This window comes from Falco naumanni, chromosome 5 (genome assembly GCF_017639655.2).
Source record: "Falco naumanni isolate bFalNau1 chromosome 5, bFalNau1.pat, whole genome shotgun sequence".
NCBI lineage: Eukaryota > Metazoa > Chordata > Aves > Falconiformes > Falconidae > Falco > Falco naumanni.
This window is the reverse complement of record NC_054058.1, coordinates 17,402,391-17,429,755: the sequence shown is the minus strand read 5'-3', so window position 1 is coordinate 17,429,755 and position 27,365 is coordinate 17,402,391.

Below are 27,365 nucleotides of genomic sequence, written 5' to 3'. Positions count from 1 at the left end.
AAAACACCAGAAAACACACACCACCATCACCACCAAGCCAAATGTTAAAACCAACACCCACAACCATCAAAAGAGGAAGGGAAAATAAGAGACACACATGAGTATAAAAGGATATCCTCTTCAAAACAAATGGCTCAGCACCTATGATGAAATCCGTTCAGAAGTCATGGCTCAGAACCATTTGGCTTCTATTCCTGTGTCCTGTTCTCCTCTGAAGGAGGATTGCATTCCTAGCTATCAATGTCCGATCAGGGTTCATTTCTAGACCAAAGACACATTTGGAATGGTTTCATGTTTATTGGATCCTTATCCAAAAGTAACTATTTGAAGCTGTTGGTTTCCCTCCTGTTAATAAAGCAGCAGCAAAAATACTGCCTAATGCTGCTACTTTAAAATAAATTTCACTTGATGTAAAGTAAGTCCAGTTGCCATCACATGAACTTGTTTGATAAAGGTCATGCCAAGTATTATTGCACTTATTATCAGCTTTAAGTTCTTTCATTTCTAACAGTAGAGTGATGCTCTCATCTCTACAAACACTCTCTGGGATATCTGCAGCCATATTTTCCCATCAGCTTCTTTAAAACGTAATTGTACTGTCACCTTCAGCATATCAGTCATCTCAGGTATCAGAAGACAGACAAGTTAGTGTACATGGAAGTAGTAAAAATGAAGCACTGTCTGAAGTTGAACTGCCAGAAGATGAATTAAAGTCAGAGATGCTACTACTCACAGGGTAAATTTCACAGGTGTTTTCTTTGTGAATCAGATGAACTGGTAGCCTCCAAAGAGAGTTGATGCTAAAAGGATTAAAGTATTTGATCATATCACGAAGTCCGTTTTGCAACCCTAGTGCCCTAGGTTTCTCACACATATGTTGAGGAATGGGAAAAGATCAATGGAAAGTCCTCAGTAAGGCTGGAAGGAGAAGAGCTCACTGGGGGAACCAAAACAAAAGAAAAAAAAGAAGCAGCTGGAGGGATACATTGTCCCTTTTCTGCTTTACTGTTTGCTGGGAGGTGGAAGGAAGAAACACATCAGGGAAAGAAGCTTTTGCTGGTCTCTAGCACCTTTGTCCTGCTGCTGTTCCCACCTCCCACATCCTGTGGGCAGCAGATTCCTGTCAGGTAGAAGTGAAAGATTTCTCTCTGAGAGGATTCATCCATTGCATCCCCTGAAACACTGCCTTTTGGTAAGTGGCAAGGAGAAAGCTTTGTCTCTCAAAAGGAACAATTCCATTCAGGATTTGGCTTTTTCTCTACTACATCCTTGGAAAACGTTCTTTTGTCACCATTATTGTATTTTGTAAGACAAGCAGCCTAGATGGATTCCTCCGCTGAGGTCCCATTTGTTATGCAACAAAGTTGCATGGAACAGATTCACTGCAAGGCACTGGCTGCTTCACATTGTCCAAATGGCATAAAACAGATGGAAGCATATGAATGAGTTACACTGAACATCAAAAAATACTCTCAGTCAGCTTTATAGCCGCTTTGTATTAAGGGAGAAGAAAAATTCAGCTTGGAGTAGACATATGCAAAGGAGGGAGGGGGGCGCTGGGAGGGGAAGAGTGGGTGAACAGCAGAGTCAAAAAGTGAGGGGCGGGGGGAGTCTTCATTGCTGACTGAAACCAAAAGTTGTAACCAAAAGTTGCATTTAATTTTCATAAAGTTCTTCAAAACTTTATGCCCAGTTTCAATAAAAAAAAAAATAAATCTACCTTCTTTTCACATGAAAACTGTTTATTTTTTTAAAACCCTTCTAAATGAAACATTTTTGCTTTTTAAACACTTCTTCCATCCTGGCCTAAAACACCTCATTGTTGAACTAGACATACAAAAAAATATTTTTAACAAATCTGAAATGCATAGCCTGGATTCACTAGAAAGTGTAGCTTCTTCAAACAAGGAAGACAGACATTAGAAGAGAAGTGTCCTGGAGTAAGTCTGAAATACAAAAATCATCATTGCCATGAAAGAACTGCTGAGCTGGTAGGGGTGAAACAAACTACTACACCAAACTTACTCAAAATTTTTCATTAGACTGACTATTAACAGCTTTTCTCAGGACATACCATCATAGCACAGTAAGGGAATCTCATGTCATCTCAAGGAAATTCATGTCATCTCAAATTTTTAAGGCAGGATCTAAAAAGATAAACCAAACTCCCGGCGCTATTGGCAGCAACAACAGCTTTTTATTTTGTAATATTTTACAAGGAGAAGGTCCAAGAAACCAGAAGCAGATGACAAGATGAAGATGCAACTGGCTGGAAACAGCAAGCATCAGGAAATTGGCAGCCACAGCATGAGATAGCAGCCTTACTTCCTAACACTTAAAATGGGATGTAATGGTAGTATTATGGAGTTACAATGTAGCAGCTCATTGCAAACATTTAACTCTTTCATACCAACTTCCATATAAAAAGTGTCAACCATGGACTTCATTTTTAAAAGGACTGGATGATCACAGATCATGCCATCTGTTAGCATCTTCAGGGGACAAGTCTTTTGAAAAAGCACTGGGGCCCACGAAGCAAATATCTTCCCACCTTCCCCAAGGCTACATCCTCAGTACTGCAGCAATGAAGCTTGTGCTGTATCCTAAGCAGAATTTTCTGCCTGTTTAAACCTTATCCACAGCTTTATATACAAATATGCTCACATGGTATGAGTGAAGTGTTGTTTTCTTACCTCATGGCTGTGGTGGACTAAAAGAGGTCAAGAGGAGCTGTGAAGATGGCACACAGCACCCTTGCTTGGGCACTTGACAGGATCCTGACTGCAGCGTGCCACTGCCTGCAAGGTGCTGCCTTGCCAAAAACGACTCACACATCGAATGTGAATCTGTCATCCTGCTGTTGTCCCCATCCTGAAGCAGGTGTTCACAGTCACCTCACCCAGCAGTGCCCCAGAAAGCAGAGGAAAACCTGCCTCTGCTAATTTCTCCAAGCTCAAGAAAACACATAGCTTAGGTCAGCAGACAGTGCCACTCAACCAGCACCACAATGCTGCTGGGTGGTTTAACGAGCAGGCCACTGCTGATATAGTCCATATGAGCAGAACTTACATTGACCTGCACTGTTCATATTTACACATGCACAAATTGGTCATATATTTGAAAAGTGTATGGGGCACAACACAGGATTTAACTGAGGGCAATATTCATGAGCGCATACAACTGAACAGTTCAGCAGCTAAAGCAAAACCCACTGCTGTTACAGGGATATCGGCTGCACTGGATGCCAGTGACACAGCACTCACCCCGACACAAGAGCAGAGATCAGTATCATGAATCTTCCTTCCCTACTGCTGGTGGATTCTAAGTAATTGAATTAAATGCACATAGTCTATGTAATAGATCAGATAATTCCTTGGCTGCTATTTGATGTAATGCTACTGTGTTTTCTAAAGCCAATGTTATTTTATTCATTTGCATTTTCAAAGCAATATGTTCCTATTTAACAAATTGCCAGATAGTTTCCCATCTGACTGTGTAAAGAAATTACAGTAGAGTTTTTTTTAATTTATGTTTTCAGGTTGGCAATATCAGAGTAGATATGATGCCTCTGGCACCATAAAATATTCAACATTGTGAATAACTTTCTTGATAAAAGAGCAGCATGAAGTGCAGGAGCGGTCTGCAAACTGGGACCATGCGCGGCAGTCAGTTAGCTGAGGGGAATTTGCTCGAGCTTGTCTAGACAACAATTAACATGATGAGGCATGTTTGCAGAGCACAGGGGGGTGGGGGGCGGATGGCGCCAAGGATGGCGCCAAGGAAAGATAACACCTTGCTGTTAATTGATGGCAGCTAACCACCAATCAGAGATTGCCTAGTATGCAAGGCTTAGCTTCAAGAACCAATTAGTTTAAAACGCGCAGCTTCTGAAAGTCTATAAAACCTCGTGCTTCTGTACAATAAATTGACATTTGCTTGCATCAAGCTGCGTCCCGTCTCTTCATTCGCCGCAAATTGGTGACCCCGACGTGATGCGTTTAAGGATCTAACGTGAAGGGCTCTCGAATCGCCTATCTGAGCGACATGCAGCGAATCCCACAGAACTTTGAATGATCTGCTGAAAGGAAGCAGGAGCCGGCCAGAAATCCCTCCGGAGTTGAGAGGTGAGCTGTGGGAAATCCGTAATGGGGAATCAGGCTTCGTCCCCAGAAAGAGACGTATATGGACTCATGAAGGGTCTTCTAGTCAGATCAGGGAGTCCGTGCCTCAGTTTCCTCAAATGGTGACCCCTATGGTGGTGTTCCGAAGCCTTGGAAGAATAAGGACGGAACTGGTCGATAAAAAAGACAGCTCGTGGAAGAGGGCTGCGTTCCGGAGGAGACGGCTTGGCTGAACTTGCTGTCTGGACCAGGCGGACAACCTAAACCCCGAGGATAACACCTGTACTCATCGAGACAGGTGAGCAGCCAAGAAACTTTAGAGACTTTGAAAGAATGAAAGTGTGTACATACAGCAGCCAATTGTATGATGCTGCCGCGGAGGGGAACTCCGTGTCGGGAATGCATTTAGCATCTTGGTGGCAAATTCTGACTACTCTTTGCCAAGTGTGGACTATTTCTACTAACGGTGCTAAACTAGAGGAAGCTGTAAATTCCACCGACAGCGCGACCCTTCTCAAGACACCGTCAGCGATGGAGATTCTGTCCACACCTCCTCTGCCCCCAGAGCTTCTGTCACTGATTGCAGCGACCCTCACAACACAGGAGCAAGCACGGGAACAGGACAACTCGGACAATGATTCCATTGACACTGATAAGCCTTTTGATCCAGGTCCTATAGATCTGGAAAAGGAGCTAGACCTTTCCCCCACCCCCTCGTCTCTCCTGATGCATTGATTGTATTTTTGGGGAGGGTGAAAGGGGGTCTGAGGGACTGGTGGCAGGAATGCAAGTGGGAAACACTTCAGTGATGGGTTTTGGGAGTCGCTATGGCATGTTCAGTATTTTATCAGACAGATCAACCTCGAGAGTGGCAGCCTGTGCAATACGAGGCTGTTAAAGAGTTAAGCAAAGCAGTGGGGGAAGGGAGGATTCATAATGAGAGAACAACTAGGTATTGTGAAGGAGACTAGGAAAGATAAACATGGTTATCTAGTGTTTAATAGGTGTCTGCATGCTTGTAGAGATATATAGCATTGTAACTGCATGAATGATTCCTGCCCTGAGCCTGGTGGAGCATACAGCTGCGGTTTGTGTCCGGGCTCAGAGATGTAAATAGGGGCTTCTTTGTTACGGTAAAAGTGTTTCTCTTTGCATAAAAAAGAGAGGGAATGAAGGGAATGACCCCAGAGGTATGTGCAGAGAAGGCATGCTATGTTTCGAACTTTTTGACTGAACCAGTTCTTGTTTGGTGTGCCCTTCCACCTATGTATAATGTTAATCCAAAAGGAGCTGATATTGTTTACACTTTGAATGTCGATAATTGTCTTTCTGTAGATGCTAATGTAGTAGGAGGCTATGATGGGAACGTGTCACAGCGGTTATCTTATCCAGAGTAACAGCAGGGAAAGCATTAAAGAGTTAAATCACCTTGTTTGGTAGGCAGTTAAGAATGTGAGTCAAAATTGCCACTGCTTTTTGTTGTTGGTTCAAGGACATGGCTGTGAGGATTTTGATGGTATGTGCTGCGTGGATTTTAGGCGCCCCATTGCAGCAACATGTTATCAAAATCTGAGAAAATTTCAGCCTTTTTTGGCATTCATTCAATCAATTGGCAGTATTGTTTGTTTGCTATTACCTTGGTTGCTGTCATGTTTGCAAGGGCCCTGCAGAACATGGCAAACCTGGTACTAGCTGTGCAAAAACAAAAAAGGGAAAATTGTAAAATTGTACGGAACAGAGACAGTGGGTTATTTTGACACTGACAATATGTCTTAGTTGCTTTTTTATTGGTTCTATTACTTATACCTTGTTTTTACTTGTTCGGTTTCAAAGGTTCTTTTTGTGCAACAGGAAGGGGGAGATGCAGGAGCGGTCTGCAAACTGGGACCATGCGCGGCAGTCAGTTAGCTGAGGGGAATTTGCTCGAGCTTGTCTAGACAACAATTAACATGATGAGGCATGTTTGCAGAGCACAGGGGGGTGGGGGGCGGATGGCGCCAAGGATGGCGCCAAGGAAAGATAACACCTTGCTGTTAATTGATGGCAGCTAACCACCAATCAGAGATTGCCTAGTATGCAAGGCTTAGCTTCAAGAACCAATTAGTTTAAAACGCGCAGCTTCTGAAAGTCTATAAAACCTCGTGCTTCTGTACAATAAATTGACATTTGCTTGCATCAGGCTGCGTCCCGTCTCTTCATTCGCCGCAATGAAGTAGCATTTTATTAAAGCAGTGCATTTAAAAAAGCACGCTTTTAAATGATTTAATTTAAAAATTAAATTGCATTTGAATCATTTGATTACTGTTTAATAACAATGCATAATTTATATCTAAGTGACTGCTTAAAAAAAAGGACATGATATTCTGCTATGCTATGCCAATAAAAAAAGGATTATGAATTAGAAATTTGCCTGTCCGACCAGCCAGTTCTAACACTTTACCTTCATCCTGGAGAGCTCCTTTCTTGAGTTGCATCTTGAAGAGTCAGAGCTTTTGCAGTTCTAAAAGGAAGCTGGGCACCATGACTGCCCTCTTGCCCCATGGAGCTCAGCTGTACACCCTCACCAGGTAACAAGCTCCTTCCTCTGCAATCAGCAACGTGGCTCTGCCACCTTGAAGGGCAACAAGCAAGCCCTGGCCATAAGGAACACGAGGACAAGCCAACACTTTCAGCACTTCATAGCAGAGGGTGTTTGATGGGCCATCAGGTGCTGCACCCAAGACCACACCACATTTTGTGGCTGCTGGTGACAACAGACACTTTCCACAGACAGGCATCTTTCACTTAGAGTAAAAATATCCTTCCTCACCTTAGTCATAGCAACGTAAGATTTTCACATTTAGGAGAGTTGCCCACCTTCCACCTGCAGGGCAGGTCAGATGTCCCAAGCAGAGAATAGCATTGATACCTGTGCACCAGTGCCTCATGTATCATGAGGCTTCAAAGGGGAATTGGTCCAGTTTCCAACAAGGAGCAAATCTGCCCTGGGTAACCAGAAAAAGTCAGGAAGGGCAGACTTTGGAGTGTTTAGAAGCCTGGCTGTTAGAGGCCCTTGGGCCTCAGTCTTTAATAGCAAGACCAGCTTCCCTCTGGGTACTCAGCCCCCTGAGCTGGAAGACAGGGATGAGGAGGAGCAGAATGAAGTCCCCACAGTCCAGGAGGAAACAGTTACTGACCTGCTGCTCCACTTAGACACACGCAAGCCTATGGGGTCAGATGGGATCCACCCGAGGGTAGTGAGGGGGCTGGTGGAGGAGCTGCCAAGCCACTCTCCATCATTTATCAACAGTCCTGGATAACTGGGGAGGTCCCAGAGGGCTGGAGTTGATGCCCATCTACAAGAAGAGCCAGAAGAAGGATCTGGAGAACTACAGGCCTGTCAGCCTGACCTCGGTGCCAGGGAAGGTTATGGAGCAGATCATCCTGAGTGCCCTCACATGGCATGTGCAGAACAGCTGGGGGATTAGGCCCAGCCAGTACAGGTTTATGAAAGACCAACCTGATCTCCTTCTATGACAAGATGACCTGCCTAGCGGATGGGGGAAAGGCTGTGGGTGTTGTCTACCTGGACCTTAATAAAGCCTTTGACACTGTCTCCCACAGCATCATCCTGGAGAAACTGGCTGCTCACAGCTTGGGCAGGTGTGCTCCTTGCTGGGTAAAAAGCTGTCTGGGTGGCTGGGCCCAAGAGTGGTAGTAAGTGGAGTTACATCTGGCTGGCGGCTGGTCACAAGTGGCATTCCCCAGGGCTCAGTACTGGGCCAGTTCTGTTTAATATCTTTACCAATGATCTGGGCAAGGGGTTTGAGTGCGCCCTCCATAAGTTTGCAGACAACATCAAGTTGGAGGGGAGTGTTGATCTGCCTGAGGGTAGGAAGGCTCTGCAGAGGGATCTGGACAGGCTGGACTGATGGGCTGAGGACAATTGTATGAGGATCAGCAAGGAGAAGTGCCAGGTCCTGCACTTGGGTCACAACAGCCCCACACAATGCTACAGGCTTGGGGAAGAGCGGCTGGAAAGCTGCCTGTTGGAAAAGAAGTTCTTTTCCGGGTGCTGGTTGATGGCTGGGTGAACATGAGCCAGCAGTGTGCCCAGGTGGCCAGGAAGGCCACCAGCATCCTGGCTTGTATCCAAAACAGTGTGGCCAGCAGGGCTAGGGGAGTGATTGCTCCCCTGTACTTGGCGCTGGTGAGGCCACACCTCACCTACTGTGTTCAGTTTTGGGCCCCTCGCTTCAAGACGGATGCAGAGGTGCTGGAGCGTGTCCAGAGAAGGGCAGTGAAGCTGGTGAAGGGTCTGGACCACAAGTCTGATGAGGAGCAACTGAGGGAGCTGGAGTTGTTTAGTCTGGAGAAGAGGAGACTCAGGGGGCATCTTACTGCTCTCTACAACTACCTGAGAGGAGGTTGTAGGCAGGTGGGGGTCGGTGTCTTCTCTCAAATAACTAGCAACACGACAAGAATAAACAGCCTCAAGTTGTGCTAGGGCAGGTTTAGATTGGATGTTAGGAAAAAAAATTTCACTGAAAGGGTGGTCAAGCATTGGAACAGGCTGCCCCAGGGAGGTGGTGGAATCACCATCCATGGAATTGTTTAAAAACCACATAGATGTGGTGCTTAGGGACATTTTAAGTGGTGGACTTGGCAGTGCTGGGTTAACAGTTGGACTTGAGGATCTAAAAGGTCTTTCCCAACCTAAATGATTCTATGATTCTATAAAAGGACACTTTCAAAATGGCATTCTATTTTCCTTCCTTTCATTTTTTGTACCAAGTTCATCTGACAGTGACAAATGTGATACTGTAACCTATATTGCAGTTAGTCTTTTCCTTTTTCTTTGGTCACAGGACAGAAAGTTAAACAGGTAGTGGAAAAGAGAAATATGTGGAGCTCAAAAAAAATAGGCAAAGATGTTCACTACTTCGTATCTGTTTCCCCAATGCAAGGAACTGTCAGACTTGCCTCACAAGAGCCACCACAAGATTTCTGTTACAACCCTTCGAAGAACAATTTATATTCATAGATAATATTAAAAACCAATCCAAAGCAAACTGCTATGCAAAGAGTTTCTTTGATAGAACTTCATATAAAGTTTTGAAATACTACCATCTTGAAACAGGAAATTAACCCTGGATTTGTTCTTTTACCTCTACCTACAAGCTGTCTCTTTTCCTCCATTAAAAAAAAAATAAAAATAATTAAGTGGCAGGAAAAGGAAGGTGAAAATATGATTAAAATACCAAACTTATAGCTATGGAAGGAAGAAAAAAACTTGATTTTTGAATAGTCCAGCTGGCTTCTAATGAAAAAGTATTAAAAAAACCCACAGAAATATTTTTGTTGGGGGTATGACAACACTAGCGCCCCTCCCCATTTAATCCTAGAAAACAAAAGCTATACCACTGCTATCCAGACTAAATTAGACTGTTTTCTTTCTGTCGATTGCCAGCATCTTAATCTCACTACTTGCAAGCTTGAACCATAGTTCATCTTTTAGAGGTAACCTGCTACAGAACATAACTTCATAGCACCCACCATAGGGAGCAACAACTCCAAGTCACACAATGCAGGAACAGCTATGCCCCCAGGCACTCAATAATAAGTACTGTTAAATATTAGCCGGTCAGGGTTATATAAAACTTCATGTATTCTTTTCCCCCACTGAACTAAACCATATGTCATTCTATAACTGAAACTACAACTTACTTCTTTTTCAGATAAACTAAAAGAATTGATCTATAATCAGACCAGCTGTCTCACAATTAAATCTTTGTCCAAAAAAGTGTCTCAATCTGTGAGGAAAAGCTGTCCCACAAAGTAAAATCACATGCAAAGAGCATTACTCAGCAGACTGTCAAATAACAACAAATGCTTGGGAAGGGTTTTAGTTTAATCCCCTTCTTGTAAATACACAGTCAATAAAAACATTGTAAACTCAAAGTATGAAATTTAAAGCAAGTCTTTGACTGAAAAAGCTTCTAGCCACTGAGGATATTGGAAGACTAAGGTCATCCACTCTGTTCGTCTTTTAGAGTTGGTTGGTCTACATGTGTTTTACAGTCACAGCTTTCAAAAAAGCTCAGAAACACTTAATGGACCCTATGTATAACAGATCCCTACCTGTATCACATTCCCCTGACCCATAGAAAACAGCATCTTGCCTTCAGTAGATGTGGGCTGATTTGTGCCAGTCAGGAGTTAGGCTCCTCGTGTTTCTCTACCCCAGAAGACAGTCATACACTTAGAAAGGCTTTTTGCCATGTCATAAGTTCTTTAGTTTATGGAAGTTTCTGCTGTGTTTTCTTTATACTCTCCACCTGAGAACATTTATACAAAGAAAATAACATTTTGCATGGCTCTCATATGATTTTTAATTCTACTTCTCAAATATAAGATAATCTCATAAAGGCACACTGCACATCAGGGTGTTCCCCTCCCCTCTCCCTTAATTCTTAACGCTTAAAAACTGCAATTTTCAAAGAAACCCATTAAAATTATTCACCCACTCACCCCCCCAAACAAAAAAACCCAACAATATTCTTTTAGGATGACTCAACCACTTGCATTTATTATATTAGTTCAAGTCAAAGGAAACTATTTTTGAAGCTGGAAGTCGTGGAGTTACGAAATAGAAAGGGGATACCGTACCAAAACAGCCCACGTTGCTCAGCATTTTTAGAACCAGGAGAAAGAGCAGCCAAGGCGTGACATTCAAACTACAAAGAAAGCCAATGGATCACTGAGAAGGCAATAAGCAAGGACAGGCATAGATACGTGGGAGCCACAGTGGAAATGAGGTAGAGGCAAAGGGATAAGCCAGTATTTTGATACTTCCTCAGGCAAGCTGAAACCAGAAAGCTTTCCTCAGATATCCATCCTCACTACCCCTTCTCAATGGGTTCTCTGGGCACTAACAAGACTGCTTCTTTCCAGCTGCTGCTGGAGTTGCAGCGCCTAGCTGAGAAGGATGTTCACATCGAATCTCCTACTCTGCTTCAGCCACTGCAAAGCTGAATCCCTCTTGGGTCTGAATCCCTTTTTTTTCCTTCAAGGACCAAAATGTACTGTGGAAAAATGCTAGATTTGGGGAGTTCTTTGGTTATGACTTTCTTCTTGTCCTTTATTTCTTCCCTCCTCGCTTTCCTTCTCCATTTTTCAAAATGGAATTGTTCACCTGTTTAGTTTCACAGTTAAGTGTAGGTAATCAAGTGTGTGATAAGGATGGACTTCCTTGAAGGTCAGCTAAAAATGGTCCATGTGAAAGAATACTGTACCCATTTGAATCCCTATAAAGTTAATCCAAGCAATCAGAGGTAATTTCAAAAAGCCTGACCTTGGCCAAAATATGACATCATGTTGTAGCACTGGTTCAGTGCCAGCTTCAGGCAAAGCTGCCACCTACTGAATGATCAAAACCAATTCTGGTATTTTTCCCATGCCTCCTTAATCACTCTCCCCTTTAATCTTCAAGGGGATGCCCGGAACAGACAAAAACTGAAAGCAGCCCCCAAAATAACCATATATCGAACCCACATACAGTCACTTGCATTCTCATTTTTAATAGATGATAGCTTCATTTTTCTAGGCTTTTGTTGAACGAGTATGTTATGAAAAAATCACTAGTGAAATTTTCTGTGGTGGACTTGTCATTTTAGGATAAAATTATATAATCTTGAAAAAAAATTACAGCACCTCTCTTCATAAAAAGGAAGCTATAATATGTTTATGTAGTTCCCCAAAGATACCTAGCTGAAAGTAGCTTAATGAGAACCAAGTGGCAGACAGCAAAGGAAGGGTCACCTTCACCATAATGATTGGGACTGACAGGGTCATCACACCCTCAGTGAAAGAGAAAGGTTGTTCACTTTTCAGTACTGGAAAGCTAAAAACCTCACATGATGTCAGTTTTTACGTTTTGGTCAAAGAGCAAACCACAGTTCTCACAATGCAACTGCTCCACAATAATTTACAGATACGTGGCAGTAAGTAAATGACAACATATGACTTAACAGGACAAAATATCATGAAACAGAAAAAAGAGCCTGCCACAAAGAAGCAAAAAAACCCCAACCAAACTTGCTTAGAACAACACACTACTTTGGTATTATGCTTCTATTTCAATCTGTTCTATTTAGTTACAATAAGGAGAATGTGTAACTAACAAGGTTTCATATAGTACATGTTGAAAAAAAAATCCATGGCACAATGGCCAAAGCATCCATCAGAAGTTTTCTGACATTTTAAAAAGTTAATCACTGCTAAATTCTTGTAAAGCAATGTGCAACAGAGGTCCAGTTCCAAAGTCTCAGCATACACGACTGCTTAGCTCATTCATCATGAGTTTTTCTTTCATTTTGAACGAGAATATAAAGTTAGCAGAGACTGGAAGATTTTGCTTAGTTGCTGTACAGAACCATGGCCAAGTCAAGTACTCTTAAAACTTGGTATATGGTTCACAAACTTTCTTTGACCCTTAGTTTATTTAATTACAATTTTTTAGGAAAAGTTTATTTTGATACTGAACACATATTCAGGTCCAGAGCTTGGGTCTAGACCTATACCAATGAGATACAAACAAATCTTATTTTGAATTGCACAATTACAAGTGGTTTTAGTAAGCATTAAATTATCCTCTTAATTAAGCAATTATTTTAATTGCAGTACAGATGTCAATTCTTGATGCTTATTAATATTCTACTTTAAGGAAGCATCACTGTAAGGAAAGTGGTATTCAATGGGGCATTGGAGTCATTAGAAGAATTGTCTAAATATAGGTATAACTTTCACTTAAGTGGCCAAATTCCTACACCACTTCCATCAGCAGGATAGATCTATAGCTAAATATAGAAGCAATGAAAATAAGGGATAGGAATGAGTAGGTTGCAATATAAGTGGGAGGGAAAAGCAACACAACTATCTTTGAAATGTCTAGCTTGCTTATATTTTCCTGGCATGTTAATGCAGGTATGCATTGCAGTTTTACAAGCCACATTCTCAAGGAAAACACACTACCATAATGTACATACAGGTAACATGCACAAACAGAAAGGGAATGTCTTCATTTTTAGTTCCTCTCAGAGCCAAGGAATGGATATAAAATACCCCAAAATGACAAGACATACAGATTCTCAAAACTTCAGAAAAGCTGCAAGAATTACAGTGGATACTCTTCACTAACACTGGCAATACCGTCTGCCCAGGAGCAGGACTTGGTAGTTGCAGTTGTTCATTGCACTGGAAAAAGTGGTTTAACTGATGACAACTATGGTAGCAGGAGAAATAGGAAGACTAGAAGGGTGATATTTCACCACCATCCACACCTGCCCAGCCCCAGTTGCCACAGGCTGTTTTTTCCCCTCATCCCAAGCACTCTGCTGTGGCAGGGTTGCGTTAAGACAAATCCACAAGGATTTCAAAAGCCTGTGGATGAAATCTTAACAGAGAAAGGAATGAGGCCCCATACATCTGCTCATCTTCTCTAGGTATGCAAAAGCTCTGCCCATTACCATATAATTATAGCATATCTCATGCTCTTGTGGGCATCCCTTCCTACAACAGCTTTTGATGTAAAGGAGGGTTTACTCAGGTGCTTTTACAAATGCTGACACCCAGAGAGACTGAGCTGAAGATGGCAAACCTGTGATGTAGCATTGGCATGAACCTCCCGAAAGCTGGGCTAGAGACCTGGAATATGTTTGTGGGATCTCATCAGTAACTGGCAGACAAAAAGGACAGCAGATCTCTCAGCAATTTATATCAAAGTGCTTGTAATCTCTTTAGCCATGTATATTTAGCCTTGTAGTCAACACAACAGAAATTAGGAAGTCCAGAAAGCCCATATAATACTTCACCAGACTACAAAATCCGGAGTAAACACTCAGAACAACTAAGACCTCAAGTACAAAAGACCAAAAGTTAGAAACGGCAGCATATCACAGGAAGATAAGAGACCACGAGCATCTCCAGAGATGTGCCACTCCCAAACTTGAAAGTTTTTCTGCACATTGCCCACAAGCCAGGAAGCAGTCTACTCTCCACATTGCAGAAGTTGGCAGAAGTACCCCACAACCTTTGGCAACCTGAAAATAACTCCTTTGAGCAAAACTTGAGACCAAAATTAAGGTAAAAGCTTGAAAGAATTAGCATTATTTCATTAATGCAAGGACTGAATTTCAAAGTTAGATCCAAACCTGAACCCTCTACCACTGCTGAGAGTGCTTGGTTTTATGTTTGAGCTCACGGCCAACTCAAATTAGAAAACATATTTGCTGTCCCACAAAATACATATCACTCTAAGCTTGTACTTTTGTGGCATCCAGTAAGGGGAAGAAAAAGGAAATACAGATATCAAGAGAAAACATCTTCAAATTAAGAGATTCAAGCATAGAAGTATTTCATTCTGAGTGAAAACCTAACAACATTTTATTTTCCAGTGATGTGCATAACAGTTATGCTGAAGTATCTCAGTTCCTGACACACATTTGTTTTCAAAAGAAGCAGCAGAAAAATCAGAAAATCAGAACTCCAGTGCTGCAGATACATACATCTAAGACATGTCACAACTAACACATGGGAAGCTCTCCTACAGTGCTCTACAAAACTCAGTGTTAGTCAACGTGAGAAATGGCAACTGGTGTCGCACACAAACCATTGCCCAAGTAAGTTGGCTGCTCCTGTCTTACAGGCTCAGTTGCAAAATTCAGAACCAAGTTCAAATCTTATACTATCCAACCCTTCTCCACCTGGCTCAAAGGACACTTTTTCCATTTGAACTTTTACACTACCTCAGCAACTAAATAAAAAAGTTCATCCACTGACACCTTCCTGAGAGCTGGCATGTATCCATCGAGATGTAGAAGTTGATCTCCATATACATTCTACTCAATTATCCAATGAATAAAGAACAATCTTAACTAAAAGTTGTGTTGATACCTACAGAAATGTAGTCGGAGTCCCTCATTTCAGAAAGGTGAGAGAGGGAGCATTCATCTTGACTGTGCTCCATCCATTCATGGGTCACTGTGCTGTCCTGGCATTGGTAGGAGGGGATGGCTTTTTGACTGGTTAGCTTTAAGTTAGGATCTATATATGACAGACACACATGAAAATTATGTAACGTATTATTAAGTTGCTTCAATTAAAAAGTTACTTTTATAATTAAGAATGAATAATTTCAATAATTATTCTTTCTCTAATTTGTAACAGATCTCTGAAGCCTCTCTTCTCCTAATGTGTTACATCCCAGGTGACAAGATGGGGTACAGGTAACAGCAAAGTGCATACTAGTCTGAAAAAGAAGAAAAACAAGGCTCCTTTGATCCCAGGTCACTTACACCTTCTAAGACTGACCCAGTGCTCCAGATGCTGCTGATTAGGATAAAGATCAAGCCAAGCCACTGCACAGGGTGTGGCTTGCACAGGAGAGGCAGCTCCACAAATGTGCTGGGCACAGACCCACCTGCAAAGGAGTAGAAGGTGAGAGCCAGCTGCATGGGTCTACTTCCATATCTTTCCAAAGCATAAAGGTTTTACAGTTCAGCTGAAACGACTTGTTTCGGTTAAGTGCAGTTCTCTTTTATGGTCTCCTGTAAGATTCTGTAGCACTGGTACAGAAACAGTGATTGAAAGCTTGAAGCAATCTCCACAAGCATCATCTATGGAAAATTCCTTATGACATTAGAGCCCATGAAGTGCACTGGGCTCAGTCCTTATCAAAGGCATCCCCATGGTGCTATACAAACAACACACAACTGTGCAGAAAGTAGGGAGTTACTAACAGAAAGCAGTACTGGTAGCAGCAATGTAAAAAAATATTACAGGGATTAATATAAAATAGCACAGCATAAAAGCAAATTCCGTTTCATATCAAACTATTGATGCTATTTTGGATAACAACTCTGACTGTAACTCTCTTAATTTCATAAGCCAACAGCGGATGGCTGCTTTCAGCATAATGCTGACTTACTTCCTCACAGACTAGCATCTGGTCACAACAGGAAAAATCCTGGCACGATCAGACATGTAATCAGCTTTGGTAACAGAACACATCTTGTGACCTGTCCCAGTGCATACTGTTCAGTCAGGCTAGCTTAATCAGCTCTATGGGTTCAAAGAAAAACCCTCCAAAACACTCATTACCCCATTTCACACTCTGCAGTGCAGTATCTTTCATCTTCTTTTGAGCCAAGGTGTCAATCATCACATCGCTAGCTAATACCCACTCTGTCTAGGAGCTTCCTGTTCCTCAGTTACGGGCATACCTGTGATATCAAGCACGCACCCGGCTGTCAATGTGTCTGGAGAAAGGGGTCTTTGTATTAGTGGTTCAGTTGGCATCTGCCCAAACTTTGAGCAACATTAACAATACCATTTCCTGTTATGAAGCACTCATCTGTATATCCCGAAGTGCACAAAAGGGAGACCCTTCCCATTTCATAAATATCCCAGATATGGTTACCAGGGCATGGGCTAGGGGAAGAACTGACATTATACCTCAGATATTCTGCTACTCGTCCAACAACTAGGCGTCATTGTCCTATTCACCTCTCATTTCCTGAAAGTAGGCTCAGAAACATATTAGTATGGATAGAGTTTCCTGTTGGCTCTGTGTTTTGCCTAAATATGGCTCTTTCTTACCTCTGATCTACAGATGCTCAGTAAAGGCAAGTTAATAGAGGAACTGCCTCCAAACTAGTCCTTAACTATCAAGATACACAACACAGGAAGACTTGCAAGCTGTAGAAGAAATTCTGTGCTAAGGAAGCAGGCTCTTTCCACAATGGGGGGAAAGTTGTCTGCATTTTAGTTACAGCTTCAGCATCTGCTTTACAGAGCAGGAAGAGCAATTTCTTTAATGCTAAAACCCTCAAGGAGACGCAACCTGTACCACTGGCTTCTGTCACATTGGCTTTTGTTTTCTCTTTTAGCTCAACTGCTTCAACATTCCTTATTTAAATATACTAAACTAAGAAAAAAGATAGAAGGGGTGAGGTTTTAAATAAAATCAAACACACAAAGCACATAGTAGCTTCTGAAATCCCTCCTGCTGGAACCACAGTTTCTTTCTGTAGGAGAGGAAAACTGGGTACAAGTGTTTCCGCAGCAGCTATGCCAGTTCTCCTGGCTTACAGGACTCAGCACGGCATGTAAAAGGGAATACTGAAATAAATCCTGGTCTGTTAGTACCCCAGTTTCTGTTGGCTGGCAGAACAACCTACAGGCACTGCTAGAAGGCAGCAGGCTTGACCTGGCATTGCACCCCCACAGTGCCCCACAGCCTGTCAGGGTGCTGAATACGGGTAACGTTGCATCACTCCCGGCTTGTGCGCGGTTTGTCAGCAACAGGACACTCCGGCACAGTGCACCTCGGAAGGGCAGTTTCTTCGGGAGTCTAGTTGTGTAGGTCTGTCTATCCAAACATGGCTTACATTATTACTTCTAATAACGTGCTGAAGCAATCGTCTAGTAGATGTGTCACACACACAGATTTATACTTGCATTTCCTGACCCTATAAGTGATAGGGAGGAAAAAAAACTAACTTAGACTTCCCTTGGGAACAAGTAAAGGTCATTTGTCTCATCAAATTTCATCCCTTAATAGTATGCCTGTTCCCTCAAGGAAATTTCTAATTGTTCCTCAGTGATTTCAGTCTTTGGCTTCACTAACATTACTGAGCAGTTATGCTATAGCTTTTATGAGGTCCTTCAGGAAACAGTCCCTAGTTTGCTCTGAAGAAATGCAGAGTACCCAAACAAGAGGAAACTCTTAACATGCATCATTTGGCATTGAAATATATGACAAACACGTAAGACACAGACTGTGTAGACAACATCTGTACAATGACATGCTACTGTAGCATGTGATGTATTTCTCACATCACAGGGAAAGGTACAGGTGATATATTAGCTAACAAAATCCATAATTTCTAGAGAAAAGTCTCTGAATATGAAATTGTCGATTTCATTCATTAGGCCTCTTGCTCCATAAGCTGCTCTTCTCTCTTAACACATCAGCATCTGTATTCATCTGCTCTACAGAGTCTAACCACTTGCAGGGCTTTCTGCAGCCAAAGGCAAAAGAGAAGAGACTTTTAGTCATGACCTGAGCCACAACAAGCCAGTGCACCCCACAAAATCTCCTCTTTCTTTCTTTCTGGAGAGGGAGAATTTAGAGTTGTTGCATATCTCTGCCAGTGGAGTGCTAAAGCTTTCTCTCAGTAAAGAGCCCAGTACTCACAACGAGGAGGCAAGCAATCGCCTGATTCCACAAATAGCCACTCACTCAGGTGCTCCACTTCAATGCAACATCATGGGTTGGGTTAAATAGTAAAATGACTCAAGTGTTTAGGTGGGCTATGTGAATAAGTGTCTACAAGACATCACTTGATCTCCTGCAAAATGTAGCCTGATGTCTACAGGATATCATAGCAAGTTACACCTGGTATTTCACAAGCACTGTATTACGGAAACTTCTCTTCAAATTCAAGACTGCAAGGGGAAGAAAATACCCTTTTTTAACCACAGTAGGACTCCTGTAGCTGCCTATGACAAAGGATTCAATGGAAAGAAAAGTGCATAGCCTGCAAAATAGTTGATTAATTTTACCCAGCATTCAGCTTTAATTATAGGACAGCCTAAAGCCTAATAATATAATCAAGTCCTTACTGTGGTAGACTCTGGATAATCATGTGTTGTGTTAGGGTGGTTTTGCCTCTCCAGCAATGGCAATGGGATGCTATTTTGAACACTTCTTCTTTAGCCATATTTCACAAATTTTTTCACTGCTGCAGCTTACAGGACTAAGAATACAATGACTATGTACAGGATAAGGTGCATGGCTGCTGAACTTCCTACATTTCTCTACCAAGGTGAAGGCAGCAGGCTGGGCAGAGCTGCCTCGTGACACCCTCCTGCAGTTACACAACTACATGCTTGCTCTTTGGGAAAGCTCACCAGGCTGAACAGATGCAACCAGAAGAGCTGGGTGGGAAAAGATTAAGCAGTCTGTCCAAAGGCAGTGCCAGGGCTGTGAAACACAATCCATGTGTGTTGCCAGCCCACTCCCCAGTGCCCACACTGATGCTTCAAGAAATTTTATCCTTTCCGTTGAATAATTTGACATTTATGCTAAACATATCCTTGCCTTACCTACAGGCATTTGCTAGTGCATGAAAATAAGTTTTCATCTTTGGTAAAGATTGACTGGCTTTGTTTCGGTTCAGCATTCTCTTGTCCTTAGCCCCCTGCGCTGCAAGAGCCTGCTTTATCTGTACATAGACAATGTATACATCAGAAAAATCAGTGCTCATCTTTCATAAGGACTTTCAGGCAAGTCTATGATTAAAACTAGATATTCAAGCAGAAGATTAATATATTATGTCCTCAGGCTCCTTAAGTCATGATCCATATTTATAATGCAAGACTAAGTCTTCCGTTGAATAATTACATCTGTTGCCTGCCCATTCTTCCTCCCCACCCTCACATGTATACGCACACGCACAAATGCATATATAGCATTTAAAGTGAGCAATTATTCACCCCAAAGACAGAGTATATGCTTGCTAGAGAGTTTAATTTTGTAATTATCATGCAAGACTTGCAGAAGCAGCCCCAGTTCAGATTGAGCCACCTTCCCCTTACTCAGCATGAATAGAGGGGAGAGCGGCATATTCCAGAGGGGCTAGAGCTCTCTGTAGTTAAAGCCAAGCCCTAGGGAAAAGGCCAGTAGTAGCCACACTCATTTCAGCTCCAGGTAAATACTTTCCTTCCAAGCAGAAGTCTCTGATTTGAAGTTCCTGGATCTTACTTGGTGTTCTAGAGTGGAAGGTGCTGCTTCATGAGTCAATGAAAGCCACTTTAAAATGTTTGGCAGTCACTGAATTCAGAAATCGTATTAAAAAAAAAAAAAAAAGAGGATCTCAGACATTACTTTTCAACTAATATCATCTTTCTCAGTAATAAGCAGTGCCACTGGAAGACACAAAGTCAGACTCCAAAAATCACCTTGCCATTAAAGTCAGAAATTTGGTCAGAAGGAGCATTTTGGCCAGTTATCCTAGAAGTTTAAACCTGTATCTCTTCATGCATACTTCTCAGGGCTGTTTCTTTATAGAAGAGGAAGAGTACCGGTGTCATTAAGAAGGGTTCCACACAACAAAACAGACGAGCACTGCATTCATTACAGCAAGCTGGGAAATGCAGATTTCATGTACATGTGCATGTATGTGCATGTACATGCATGCGCACGCTTCCAATTCATAAGAAAATTAGAAGCTTTTTTCAGTAAATTGAACACTCTCCATCTATAGTAATCCAGTTTTGGAAGTGAAAATACTGTCAGCAACATCAAAATAACATGCTGTGAACAAAAATGTTTCTGACAGAACCCTGTGTTTTGCCAAAAAATTCTTTATTAAAAAATTCCTAGCAGCTCTCATCACTCTTTTCACCTCTCCTAAAATTTGCCTTCCAATATACAAAATTAGCAGAAGGCACTGGGAGCTTGCATACAGCGCTCTCTCATGGTCTCCAGTTACCCAAGAGCAACTTTGTCAAATTTGGCAAATTTGTCACCGCAGACCTAGTCCCAGATAATCAAACACAGTCAACTAAATGCATTTGCCTAACAGAGATGCCTCTGATCAGATTATCTTAAAATCCAAATCCCTTAGTCAGGCAAATGTGTAAATCAGTGACACCGGTCCACTAAAAAAATAATAATAAAAAAATCACAGCTGCAACAATAGCTGTCAATGTTTGGCTCTGGCAACGATCAGAGTAAGAGGAACACCCATGGTACAGTCTTCCATTTGAAAATTAAGCACTCCAGCACCGAGCAGGTCAGCCACACATCACTCAGAAAGTAGCGGTATGGGAAATGCAAGTGATACCACTTCACGGAGGAAGCTACTGGCTTCTGCTTTATTCACACCATTGCTCAAAAATACAAATGAAAAAAAATCTTCCTTGCCCCAATTGCCTTGCTTGTGGCTTAGCAGTATCAAAGTGATTTGTCTTTCCTCTTTTTCCCATCAACCTCCAAAAGAGATAGTGTTGCTTCTCTTCATAAAGGGCTAGACCAGAATTTTACCGTATGCCCTGATCAAGAAGTAGGGTGTAACCAAGCTACCCCTGAGCTCTTCTCCTGTCTCTCTTGTCAATGGAGAGACTTATTGGGCTTGACCTGCAACAAATAAGCTCAGCTCAGCACTGTCGCAGATAAAGAAAGTCAAGGCTACAGCTACAGTCTCTGTAGAGGAAAGACAAAGAAGAAAAAGTATTTCTGAGACTGTAGCCTAATTTCTCCCTGAAAGATTTTTTTGTTAATTCAGAGCAGCTCCAGTTTTCCATCCAAGCATTTGTGTTTGCCAGTAGGGCATACAAGCCACTAAGAAAGGCTGAGCTGCTGAATTTTCACAGCATAAAGTTAGGCCCTTAGAATATTTAGTTCCTCACCAGCAGGATTTATATATACACATAAGATGGATGTATTGTCTTTCACTGTGATCCAAATCATAGTATGAGGTTTGTCCTGCATCACTGAGCACACTGCAGTATTTCACATCAGGAATGTCTCATTTCTACCCCTCACTGCAATTTCAGCTGAAGAATTCAGTTTCTAACTGCAATTTAGAAGACAATAAGAACAAAACAAAAATCATAGTAACCAGTATGCATTTATCATTATATTTGTACTGTATCTTAGTTCACAAGCAGGCTAAATATAAGATATAGGGGAGCACCTGCATTTGAGGCTCACTTCTGCTTTGTCATTATGAATATATAATAATACAGTCTTGGAAAGGCAGAAAGCTGTAGAATCCTTGCAAGTGTGTTTGATAGGGCAGGTAAATCTTGCTTGTAACAATAATTGAGATGCTGATGTACTTATGGCATACTGGTATTAATTTTTGGAGACAGTTTAGCATTCACAATAAGTCAGATAAGGTGCAGTAGAAGCTTGCCAAGCCAAGGAGTGCAAAAGTGGCAACAGCTAAGTTACAGTGTGCTAAATTGAATAAAATGTTTTCAAATCACCTCTTAATAACTTAATTGCATTCAGGCTATCATCACAAAAACATTAGCAGTAACTGTGGTCCCATTCATGCCAGCTGGCTCATCTGTGCATTTCACAGAGTCCCACTGTTCACAAACCAACCCCACATTGGCTTAACCAGCTAGGAGCAGCTTGCCTGACTAATGTCTCCAGGGTTGTCCTCAAAGCAGAAAAGGATTTGTTCGGTCATTCATGTTTCTCCCTTGGGAAAGCCTTGGCCACCCCTGAAGAGAAGCTTCTTTAAGGGCGCTCCTGCTTTTGCCACCTACTGCTATGAACCCCAGTGCTGCCATGAACCAGGCCTTGATCCTGCACCCTCATCCTGACACAGGTCTTTTCATCTGAAATACAAACTTGGGGGCGAACATTCCTTTGGAAGAGCCTCCCAGGGGCTGCCAGCACCTTTGCTCTCATTACAGCAACTCTCCTGCCATATGGAGTGCACATGTGCTTTACAAGAGGACACAGAAACATGCACCCAGAAACCCATAAAAGAGCAGAAGGAAAGCATATACAGGTAGTTCACAGAAAAATTACTGAAAGTTCATATCAAACATCAGCTCCTTGCATACATGAAGCAGTCAGTGCATTAAACATTTGTGACACTCTCCATTTTCCCACCCCAGATTTAGTCCAAGCTGGCATATACAGAGGGGCATGCATCTCCCGCACACACACACTAAGCCCATTAGATGAGCGTAATGAAAATCTACCAAGTGTCTGTATCCCCAAAGAAAGTTTATGACAGTTGTAAGGACTGTTTGACTTTGAACTCCAAACACAAATTTATGTGCAAGTAAACCTTAAAATGTCACAAATACACCCAGAGAAGTTTTAGCAATTCCTATAATAGGTTAGCATTTAATGAAGATAAACTAGATCAGGTACAATAGAAACAAAACTCCAAAGCCAACCTGAGATTTAAGTCTTAAAACCCACTTTTACTCATGAAATAGCCAGTCCCGTTCTGGCTGATTAGAGTAATAGAATACCCTGAGAAAGGCTGCTGATGTATTTCCTATCAGGAGCTTTACTGACATTTCACATTCTTTCCCTAAGCAAGAAGATGAAACTCCTTTAAAAAAAAAAATAAATTCCCAGCTACAACTGCAGATTATCATTTGAGTATTACTTACATTAACCCATATAAATTGTGTGTGGTTTTAAAAAGCCTTACATTTTTACCAGAATTGTATAAAATCTGCTTTTTATCATATCAAGTCTTCCAGAGGCATCATCTAGAGGAAGGGAGAAATCCATTCTGGAGAGCTTGATACATGTTTTTCTCACCATATACCAAGGTGGATGCAGTAAGTCCCCTTCTGTGATGCCTACACCACAGTTTTAGCAGAAAACTGACCCAAGTGATCTAGCATACCGTGACATCAGAGCATGGTAACACCTTTGCCAACACAGGTTATTTTTCCATGAACCATACAGTGTCCTAACCTAGCACAATCCTTTACTTATGAGAATAGTCTTTATTGTACCTCCTAACTTTTAATAATTGACTTAAAATGTACTTCTCTGATTTTTTTAAGTCATTACTGGATTGTTTGGGCAATTCTGCTCTAATTATTGCTTCGTAACATTATTGTCCTTGGTTCAGTTATCTATTTATTAAAACAAAAACTCATATGTTAGATTAAATAACTTAGTAATCTCTATTTTTTCAGAGTTGAAAATATTAAAAGAATATTTTTTCTCTTTATATTTATTAATATTTAAGAAATTGATAATAAATATTATTAATATTTAAGAAAATATTATTTTAAGATAAACTGAACCACAAGGTTAGACTATCCATTGAATCACGTATTAAGATGCAGCCAGAAGACTCGTTAACTTTTAAGACTACCTGGGCAAATCTCACCATCTTTTTATGGGCTTACTCTTCACAATACCATTTAGCTAGAACTCCTCTGATCACCAGAAAACTTGTCAGTGCAGTTTATCAAGCTTCCTACAAATTTAATTTATTTTGCCTTAGACAGACAGTGCCCGAGTCAGTGCCCCTGAAGCCCTTCTCAATGCACACTAATGCACCCTTTTTGCAGCACTCTTTTGCTGTGTTAACAAACATTTGCCTAACCCAAAACTCATCAGCTCCCACAGGGAGCATCTCAAGGCTGAGATGGATTTCTCAGTACCCACCTCCTCACCCTGCTGCTAGATCCCACCATCGGGAGCAGGGGTTTGCACGGCAAGGACAGGGTTCCTTGTAATCTCTCTGAACAAGAAGATGACAACAGGGGGGCTGTTCTCTTACTATAATCCCTCAGACTGAGGGATGTTTCTGGTACCAGTACAGAATTTTCTGGGGAAGTATTTTTAAGGGTCCAAGTTAGAGGTCTTTGGAAAGCAGTCCTTCCTTACTGTCCTTCCACATGAAACTGCTTCTGCATCTGTTCTTCATACACACAAGTCATTTGATTCACAGCAGCACAAGCATCACAGAGAAGATGCATAGACCTCAGACCTGCTGTCAGGGGCTTTGACAAGAAAGGAAAAAGGTTCTGTAGCTGGTCTACTGTACTTTGGCCAACTGAAGCTGGAAGTGGAGTTCACGTGCTTCTACGCAAGCAGCGTAGGGACAGCTTCAGTGCTGGGGAGCAGCCCTCCCTGCACAGGCCCCAGTTCTGGACAGCAGCTAGTGAGCAACAGCTCCAGGAGTGAGGAGTGCTTCACTATGCAGTGAGCATAGGATTGCCTTCTGCACCACACACTGGTCAGCTCCCAAGCCAAACAAAGTACTGCTCTGCATGCAGGAAAACTCCTTAGCAAAAGGAAAAGAAGAGCTATCTTTGAAGACACGAGGCACATGCATTTGCAAAGGCTACTGTAGGCATCACAGTTCCTTTAATATTCATTCCTTTAGTTGAAGGCTCCACACAGAAAGCTAGTTGAAATTGACACTTTGCCTTGATGTTTTTCCAGTGGCCTCTACATCAGTCTTTGATTAGCAAATCATTCTTTAAAAAAAGCTACTACATTGCCCAGGCAAAGCAGTCCAGATATCTGCCTTTTATTTCTTGCAATTGCTTGTACAAACTCAGGAAGCGGGTGTGCATGCCTCAGCTACATCCTCGGGATGCAGGGAGCTCAGATTGTTCTGCACTCTGGTCTACTCTAGCTAGACCATTTAAATATTTTATCAGTAAAAAGCCAAGCAGAGTATCAGAGGTCTCATTTCCTAGCTATGCAACAAACATTGCCACACCAGACTTGATGAGCATCCAGGGATCAACTTCTAACAAGCTGTGAGTGCAACCTGGAGATACAGCAGCTGACATAGCTATTGGACTACGCTTGTAAACAGATACAGTCAAATGCTTCCGACTGTGAAAACATCATTTATAGTGAAAATGTCTTTTAAAAAAGCAAACAAGCATTTTTAGGTGCTGGGATTTTTTATTATTTGACACACAGAGATGCAATAAGCTTGTACCAAGTCTGAGAACATTGTTACAGTCCTTTTGCCATTTACATGACTACATTTTTCTGGATTGCCAGACATCTTGGTTTAAAATAAAAATGTTTAAGGATCAGACTCTTTGTTTATATTGTACTCTACAAAAATCCAGTGTGTGCAGCATTGTAATATTCATGTGGGATTCAACAAGCTGAGTATTACTTTACTGGTAACAAAGGGAGAAAACTTTAGTCCAATAGGCTCAAAAAATGTTTTTCAGTTGCATTATTGCTTCCAAAGAGAAAAACAGCATTTCATTTGTTCCACAGATACTAATGTAATTTCAGGATGTCTTTGATCTTGTTCAGCCCAAGATAAAAGGTATCCTTTAAATTATACTCATTAAAGTATTTTAACCCACTTTTAAACAAAAGGCAGTTTTTGCACAACCTAACGCTAAGCATCTAAGGTACTGCCTAAATTAGGAGGAAAGCGTCCTTAGCTACCTTCTCCAGAAGCTATCCTCACTGGACTGGGGAGACTGGAGACAAACATCTTACTTAACTTGAACCATTTGGTAATTTAAGCACCATCTACAGGTGCTTACAAAGAGGAAGCCCCTCCAGAGAATGATCCCTCTTATGTTACAAAGGGCATCTGTGAGATGAGTTGCCACATCTACCCTTCCAATGACTGAGAGGACAGAGAAAGCTCCAGGAATTTTAAATTGGGAGAGATTAATCCCACTGCATTGATTACAGGAGGATAGACACCCACCACCTGGTTCTTAACATTTTGGGAAATAAATTTAGGTGAAATTAAGCCAGCCCTGGCATTTTAGTACAGACACTTACACCTTTGACAAAAGTTAACACCCCTCCTTCTGCTAATGCTTGGTCTAGGCACATTTCAGGAGTTACACATTAAGCTATGCTTTAGATAAGGTAGTGTGGAGATGGGAGAAGTAGGAGCAGAACCCAGCATTCAAGCTCCCAGCTTGGGAGCTCAGCTTTGGAAGAGAGTCACTGTATATCCAAGGGCTGCACTTGATCACATGCAGTCAAATCTCCCACTGGCACCTGTATCTTCCATTGCAACATGCAAGTGCTGCTTTTCAAAAAAAATTGAAAATACAGCCATTTGTTGTCGAGTCTACATGGTTGTCTGACACAAGCTAGACAAGCTGCAGGAGTATCAAGAGTCTAGAATGCTGAAAAGATGAAGAATAGCCTTCAGCTCTTCTGCTGTACACGGAAAACTTAATATTAAAGCACTTAATGCTAACTGCCTATAGAATACTCTGTCTCCAGAGACTTAGCAGGACAAAATCCATAGCCTCTTGCCACATATCCACTCAGGATCAGGGCACCTACGTTTTAAGCAAAAAGCATAGAACAGCTCATCCCAAAATGCCTAACAGCAGCTTGGCAGTTAGAAAACTGTCTTGGGGTGGAAGACAGGGTTCAAATCCACCTCACTAAGATCAGCAGAATTTCATTCACATATGCTAAATCCCAAGTGAATGGTGCAACCACAGAGCTCTCTGCTAAGAGAAGAAACATCACTGCTTCATCCTCCTCCTCTCTGCATTTCATGAGCATAGCCTTGAAGTTATATTTCTTTTTCCAGCTGACGCTACTGAGCAAAGTCACAAACGGTTTGTTGTGGTTTAACCCCAGCCAGCAGCTAAGCCCCACAAAGCCACTTGCTCACTCCTCCCCAGTGGGATGGGAGAGAGAATCAAGAGTACAAGTGAGAAAACCCATGGGTTGGGAAA